We start from the raw sequence: 8,832 nt of genomic DNA, 5'->3' as shown, positions 1-8,832 counted from the left end.
ACTTACATACTCCCCATGTTTTCATTTTGGTATAAACCTTAATAAAAACAACCTTGCATGGAAAAAAAAAAAAAAAAAAGTAAAAGAGACTGAATTAAAATAATTGCTTTTGGAGATAACTAAGGGTTGAAATCAGACTAATTACAAAGTTGCCTATCAGGACATTAAATTCCTTATTAAACATTAATTTGACTCTAATTTCTCAAAAACTCTTTAGTTATAATTTAACTAGGTTTGTTGTTGAGTGTTGTCTAATCATTCCAAATCATAGCAACTCAGTATAGGGTTTCTGAGACGCACATCTTTTCGGGAGCAGAAAGACTCATCTTCTTCCCGTGATGTTGCTGGTGGGCTTGAACTGTGACCTTGTAATTCGAAGTCCGGTGCTTCTCCTACAGAGTCACCAACCTCCCATTACCTAGGGTTGTTGTTGTCAAGTGCTGTTGAGGCAATTCTGACTCATAGCTACCCTGTATAAGGTTTCTGAGGAGTAGCTGGTGAGTTTGAACTACTACTTAGGTTTGTAGTTGTTGTTAAGTGCCATCGAGTCGATTCCAACCCATAGCGAACCTGTATAGGGTTTCTAAGGAGCAGCTGGTGAGCTTGAACCACTAACCTTGCAATTCAAATGATCTTGCAGTTCAAATGGCTTTGCAGTCTGACACATTAGCCTACCACACCACAGCAGGACTCCATAGGAGTTGTTGTTAAGTGACTTCAAATCAGTTGGGTTTGAACAGCCAACCTTATGGTTAGCAGTCCAGTGCTTATCCTACAGCACCATACCAGGACTTCTAGGCTTGTTGTTGTTGTAAAGTGCTGTGGAGTCAGTTCTGATCCATAGCAACCCTGTATAGGGTTTCCCAGGAGCAGCTGGTGAGCTTGAACTGCCTGCTGACCTTGCAGTTCAAAAGGCTTTTCAGTCTGGTGCATTAACCCACAGCACTGGTCAAATACTCACGTCATTTTAATCTTTGGAGACTTTCTAAATATAAAAACTATGGCTAAAAGAGCTATAATAAATTATCACTAAGTCAGAGAAGACCAGATGGTTTCAGAAATTATATCAATAGCAAAGTGCAAGCTCTATAGGACAATTTCTATAAGTCCATGTACATGTCCAATAATTGTTGATGTTCCCCAAAAGACACAGCTGAAGCTAACTCTTGGTATTATAATTTTCAGTTTCCATCATGTGGAGCTATAAGATAAGCACTGAACTGTGAACCACAAGGTCAGCAGTTCAAACATACCAGCTCTTCCTTGGAAACAGGGTTGTTATGAGTTGGAACTGACTTGACGGCACTTACAGCAACATTATATTTCAGGGGTTTCTCTACTTTGACATTATATTCAGAAAAGAAGCAATAAGTAATTCTCAGCTATCCTTGGAGATAATACAGAATTGTTGTTGTTGTTGTTGTTGTTTTTTAAAAAAAAGCAGTAGAAAACATAAAAAGCAAATTGCCAATTGTGTATGGCTTTTGGTCCACTTTATCCACTAATGTACCCTAAATGCTTAGAACAGTGTTTAGGATAGTAGGGTCTAAGAACAAATGTGTTTACAAAATGAATGAATGAATGAATAGAAAATTGTAGGTTAGTTACTTTTACTATTTTTCTTTAGGTTTCATTGCTTTCCTTTTTATATTTCATGGTACGTTTATTCCTACTACTGAGAAATAAAAGAAACCTATAGTAACAATTGATGATTTTAAACTCCAAAAATTAATTATATTTATTACAAAAAACCTTTTACACTCTAAGTTTATTATATCAAAAAATACCTCATCTAAGCAATATATTAAGTTCCGTCAAGTAGCTTCTGACTCATAGCAACCTTGAATAGGGTTTCCGAGGAGCAGCTGGTAGGTTTGAACTGCTGGTTCGCAGTCCAGTGCTGATCCACAGTGCCACGCCAGAAGTTCAATCTAAGGAATATACCCAACTAAAATTATATTTAGAAAAGCAGTGTATATTTACAATTTTTTAAATTAAAATTTTCACTTACAGTATTTGTTTCTACCATAATGTCCCCCCTGTTTGCAAAAGCACAGCAAATCAAACAGAACAAACCAAACAGCAATAACATAGGATAACTTTTCAGTTTCTAAGTTTAAAGTCTTTTGTTAATAAAGTGCCTGAACTTTTTCTCTCTGGCTTTTTTGCAGACCTGAGCAGCTGTGAATTCACTTGGAAACAGAGGGATAATCATTTCTCATGGTAGTTAGTTTCTGAGAAGCATAAGAAATACCATATCCATTTTGGGAAGTCTATTAGGAAATTTTTATGGTTGAAATTAGTTAATGAACATTTTAGGTACGTGCATATTTGAAGGGGAGAGTCAATTTAATTACCTTTGTCAATCAAAGTCTTAATTGTACAGTTAATTAATGCTAATTAGTTAATGAAGTACTTATAATTAACTGCATAGACTTTGTATTGCATGCTATTACACCTAGAGATAATTTCTTTTCAACTATGCCTACAGATGCCTATATGTGCAAGCAGTTAAAATAATTTCTAGTATTAATTTCAGAAAGATCTAAAATAAGAAATTAGCATTTAGGTTTTTTAAAATTAACTTCTAAACTTCTCAAGGAGCTAAGAACTTATTTTCACTTGAAAATAAGAAAATATGATTTAGAATATGCCTCAACTTGCAGCCCTTGGGTAAAAAAAAATGTTTTAGATAACAAATTCTTAAAGGTATTGACATAAAGTATATGGATCTGAGCTTGTTAGGAGTGCTGGTGTGGCACTGCAGGATAATGCACTAGACTGCAAGGTCAGTTTGAACCTTAAGGTTGGCAGTTCAAGTCCATCAGTTGTTCCTTGAAAACCTAGACAGGGTTGCTATGAGCCAGAACTGACTCGACAATACTTAGCAACAACAACAATAATTTCAGGTCAGAGTAGCTTATATTTATGGAATTAGAACTATTGGGGTAGAGTCTGGGAATCTGTATTCTTTAAGAATGCATTTTCTCCATGTGATTCTAATGTACAGTCAGGTTTGCAAATAAAAGATTTTTGATTGTTAATGACTTCTTCTCTGGCTCCACTCACATTCTTCTACATACTCCAGAGAACATATCTACATAAAAATTGAGCCTATTATCAACTTTGGAGAGTATATTTAGGCTGTTCTGACTTAACGTATAGTTCACAGTGGATAAACAAAATTCATTCTGGAGAGTCCCATGGGCAAACTGAATGTGATTTTTTTCCTCACCCAGAGCAGTTGCAACTATAATTCAAGTTAAAGCCTGAATGTCTTTCTGATCAGAATATGCATACTTTAGAGAAAACAAACAATACAGATGTTGAATAGGAGCCCAAATCACAAGACTTGATATTGTGAGCTGCCAGCTTTGATTTATGATCACACATCCACAACTTTGTCTTCTATTATGGAAAAATTTAGGGATTTATTATAAATGGCAGCAAACAATTCCCTTAACCACAATGGGAGTCTAACTGTAAAACAGAGAACCAGAAGTCATTGTGGTAGCCTAGATTCCCCCAGAAAATCAGTCTGAGACAAGGGCTTGTGTACAGATGGCTCCATTTGGGAAGCAATCTTAGAGAATAGGAAGTAGAACAGAGAAGGTAGGAAAGTCAGAATGAGTGTAGATTCTGCTAGGATGACACGTAGAATGTGCCTCAAAATGTTCATGGACAGATGGAAGAGAAGAGTATTCATGTGCCAGCTCCCATCTCTCATTAGTCAAGAATTATACCATTAGGTGTTAGCTCTCTTGGTTGTCAAGGGATTCAGTATTTCAAAAAACAGAATTATTAAATTCCTGTGGGCTTTTGAGGTATTACTTATTACTGGGCAAAAGCACATCAAATTAACTCTGATCTAAAGCAAAGCAGAAAGGGATTAATGAATCCATAACCCTCTATTTCAAAGGTGATATAGACTTTCTGTACTTAATCCTTCTCTTTAATTATTAGCCATGACTCTTTTTGTGGCACATGGCAAATAGTTACTTTTAGGCTTATAGAAATCAGTCGTGTTTGAGCTCATATAACTGAAGAGTTAAGAGTGCATTTGACTTTAGATTAGGTTTTATCCCATGTGACTAATAATCAAGCAGACATAGTTCCATGGCTATCTCTTGATTCTGCTTCCACTGTGCTGTTGTTGTTGTTGTTAAGTGCCATTGAGTTGGTTCCGACCCATAGAGACCCTGTATAGGGTTTCCAAGTCTATAAATCTTTACGGGAGCAGAAATTCTCATCTTTTTCCCACGGAGCATCTGGTAGTTTCAAAGTTCTGACCTTGCAGTTCGCAGCCCGATTCGTAACCACTACACTATCAGAGCTCCTAGGCTTATATTTATCACACACTTACCCCCATCCAGAGGCTAAAGGAAGACTGTGGCAGCAGCAGTGTCCGGATGCTCTTGTCCAGTGGACTGAGCATTATTTGAGGCTTTACGGCATAATTTTTATTGCAGCTCATTGGACCGGTTTGACTGATGCATCTAAATTGGACTAATCCCAAAGCCAGGTAAGAGCAATACTCTGCTAGCTTTGAATTCCATACAATCCTCAGCACCAGCAATAGAATGATTGCACTGAAAAAGAATGAATGGAGGGGAGATTCTTAGAGTAAATTAAAGTGGGAAGACGGTTTAACTGAGAAAATAAACCAGCTGTCAGATATGTAGTTCCTCATCTTTCAATTTTAGGGGCATCAAATTTCACTTCCATTTACCCATTTTAGATTTTGATTTTCTTCTAGTCCTTCAGCTACATCTAATGTATATTTCCTTTTCTGCCTAAGGCCAAATGTTCTCACACCCCTATAAACATTGGTAATGACCAAAACATAGTAACTGGTTTCCTTTTCCAATTGAACACCTTAAAGAGAAATAGTGATAATGCAGGTTCCCTGAGAAGAAATTACAATATTATTTCAATAACCAGAGAATTTGACCAAAATGCCCTACTTTCTCTTCATTGCATGTAAGAAACATTTTGCTCTATTTGCGGTAGAATGAATTATGACGCAGGTGCTGTAGTATAGAGCTGGACTGCTAACTGCAAGGTCAATGGTTCAAACCCATCAGCTACTCCTTGGAAACCCTATACAAGGGTCAAGATGAGTTGGAACCGACTGGATGGCACTTAACTTCCACCACCATAATCTTTGTAACTCCTATGAAATTATTGGGTGGAACCACACGGGGATTGGTTAGTTTTGCCATCCCACTAAGTTTAGAAGGAGCCATTTTAGGTGCAAAGAGAAGATCCCAGGGCCATCAAGAAAGAAGAGCCATGAGCAGAGTATTGTTTCTCTGCCTAGAAAATTAGAGGCAGCAGAGGAGAGTGATAGAGCAGTGGGCTTCCCAACCCAGGATTGAGTAAAGCTGAGTGCCTTCCAGCAGGAGGCTAAAGTACAGAATATGCCCTCGGGTACTTACCAACAGCACTAAAGGGGTCTTGTGACACTTGCCTGAGCAGGGCAGAGGCCAAGGGGTCACATAGCTGAAAGACCCAGGACGTGACTAAGGCCAAGCGTAAGGCATGCCTGCAGTATGGCTAAGAAGAGGCATTCCTTACCAGAGAATTCTTGTATCCTGAGTCATTTCTGATCCTAACAGTATTCTGCTCATTTTCATTAAAAAAATAATAATTATTATGAGCATTGTCTGTGAGTTCTATGCCGCTGTAGCAATGTTTTATCGAATCCATCCGAGAAGTAGAGAGTGCTGTGGCAGGAATGGCTGGTATGATATACGATACAGAATATTGGGAGATAGAGGCAGGTGTGAGCTCTGCCTCACAGGAACTGGCCTTGGGCTAATTCTGAGTTTCATTATCCTTCCCCCTTGTATAGTCTGAAGAAGTCAGACATGGTCCCTATACCATTTTTTGCATATATAAATGTACCATAGTCGGTAGTACATTGGACATAGGTAGAAATTCTACAGAAAGATAAACTTTGAATGAGTATGTAAACACCACAACCACAGTATTTATATATATATGTCTCAGAAAGAAAGGCAGTTTTCAGGTTGAGACAAAATCTGTGTAAATCTGAGGAGCTTGCATTTATGTTTTACAAAAGTATTAATGTCACTAGTGTTATTAATCATATATGTTGTATATGTTGAGATGATAAAGGTTGACACATTGGAATATATATTCATGAAATGGGCCATTAACATTCTGTTTGTTTTATGTTTAACTCTGTAGGGTCTACTAATTTACAATTAAATTTAAAAATCCACTAGGACTAAAGAATTCTGAGCATGGATAAAAGGCACCAAGGGAGGACAAACTTCTATTTGTGAAAATCGAAACATCTGAGACTTTAATTACAGCCCTTACTAAGACTCACTTGCAATCAGTTATGGGAACTAACTCATTAATACTCTATAAGGGGATTCCTAAAGAACATATTAAAAGCCATTTCACTTAAGAAATTTGAATTTATTTGAAAGCAGGCATTTTCTGGTAATTCTGCCTCAATACTGTAGAATCCATTTTTCATCAACATTCTAAGGCTCATAATTAGTTGTATGGTTTACCAGACCTCTGACTTGTGAGAATCTTTATTTCCATTTTTATATTGGTCAGTGGTATCATTTGAGAGATAGTATTTGAAAGAAAGGGGTGAAGGAATGAATCAAAGAATTTCTTCACGTCACTGGGTGAAGACATTGATGGGAGAAGCCCCAATGTAAAGGAGACTTAGACACTTGGTTTTCAGTAATGGAGTACTGAACTTGCCTGGTGAAGCGCTGAAGGAAGTACCAGTTCTTCAAGGTACATGTTCTGGAAAAAATATGCACAGATTTTTTTTTCCCAGGTATTTTCCAAATATTTTGAAGGAAATGCCAAGTTCTTCAAGGTATGTGTTGTGGAAAATATCTAAAAAATATATATGTACAGAATTTTTTCCCAGGTATTTTCCAAATACTTTGAAGGAAATGCTATGTTCTGGAAAATATCTGGAAAAATTTATGTACAGGTATGTACCACTTAATGTTGTTTAAGCAACATCCAACCATACACTCTTCTGTGATCCCATAAAGTTATTTTATTTATTTATTTATTTTAAGAGAAAGCAGCTTTCTGTTTATTTACTATGCCCCCTGATGGTTTTGACTGTGTGAATCTAAACAAGCTATACAAACTATAGTCAATATTGTGAAGAATGGGCACTCCAAAACACTTAATTGTAATGATGAGCAATCTGTACATAGACCATGAGGCAGTCATTTTAATGAAACAAGGGGACACTGAATGGTTTAAAATCTGGAAAGGTGTGTACCAGGGTTGTATCTTTCCACCATACATACTCAATCAATATGCTGAGCAAATAATCCAAGAAGCTGGGATATAATAAGAAAAATGTGGTATCAGGATTGGAGGAAGACTCATTAACAACCTGCAATATGCAGATGACACAAAATGGGTTGCTGGAAGCAAAGAGGACTTGAAGTACTTACTAGTGAAGATCAAAGATCACAACCATTGGTATGGACTGCACCTCAATGTACAGGAAAAGAAAATTCTCTCAACTGGATCAATAAATAACATCATGAAAATGGAGAAAAGATTGAAGTTGTTAAAGACTTCAATTTGCTTGGGTCCACAATGCTCATGGAAGCAGTATTCAAGAAATCAAACACTGTATTGCATTAGGCAAATCTGTTACAAAAGATCTTTTAAAAGTGTACAAAGCAAAGATGTCACTTTGAGGACTAAAGTGAGCCTGAACCAAGTCATGGTATTTTCAATGATCTCATATGCATGTGAAAGTTGGGCAATGAATAAGAAAGACCATATAAGAATCCATGCATTTGAATGATGGTGTTGCTGAAGAATATTGAAAGTACCATGAACTTCCAGAAGAACAAAATAATCTTCCTGACTGTCTTTTGAATCTTGGTTTCCCTGGCGTATCATTATAAAATAGACACTTGAGGGGAAGAGAAAGGAATAGCCAGAAATATCACCATAGAAAGCTTGTAAGTCCGTTTTCTGCCTATAACTGTTTGGAATACCTAAAATGGGACTACAACGTGCTCAGTGAAGGAGGCTTCCTGAGGAGCCTCTGCATTACATAAGACCATAGGTGGAATCCTGAACCACATCCAGAATCTTCTGAGGTGGGACATTTCCACTTGAAAAGACAAGCAGACCAGCCAGGAGCAGCTAGAAGAATAGAAGATACTTCTTGAAGAAAGACCAACAGGAAAAATACAAAACAATATAGGCAGTCCGACTGATTACTACAAGAACAAGCAAGTTGCTCGACCAGGAGACATCAAGGCAAGTGGTCGGGTCTCCTCAGGGAAAACCCACTTCCAAGACTAAGATTAGGTCACTCTGCTTGGTGACCACATTCGTCACTGATAAGGGGAAGTGAGGGAATGAAGCTGCGAGCTAAGCCCTACAATGTTTGATAGACTTCTGTGAACCCAGGTGGAGACTGGGTTGGCCAGCAGTGTGACAAGACCTGGGGACTCTTGGGCCCAGAGTCAGTGACATAGTCACAGAGATCTAGAGTGGAGAGTAAAGCATCCAGCTGATAAGAAGAGAGGGCATATGCACAAGAACACCCACACTTGCAGATAATACCCCCTTGACCTGGCTTCAATGACTGGATGATCAGATCTCAACTAGAAGAAGAAAGAAGAGGGAAAAAAAGAGTAATCTGATACAGTTTTATGAACTTGACCTATACCTATGGATGCAGTAGCTCAAAAGAGGGAACAAATCCTTACAGCAAGGATCATTCCCACCCCCTCCATACACAGAATAGATAGGGATAGGCAACTTAGACATTGGCTACCCAAAATGGGG

Source organism: Chrysochloris asiatica, unplaced genomic scaffold (assembly GCF_000296735.1).
Source record: "Chrysochloris asiatica unplaced genomic scaffold, ChrAsi1.0 scaffold00069, whole genome shotgun sequence".
Classification (NCBI taxonomy): domain Eukaryota; kingdom Metazoa; phylum Chordata; class Mammalia; order Afrosoricida; family Chrysochloridae; genus Chrysochloris; species Chrysochloris asiatica.
This window is presented reverse-complemented; position numbering follows the sequence as displayed.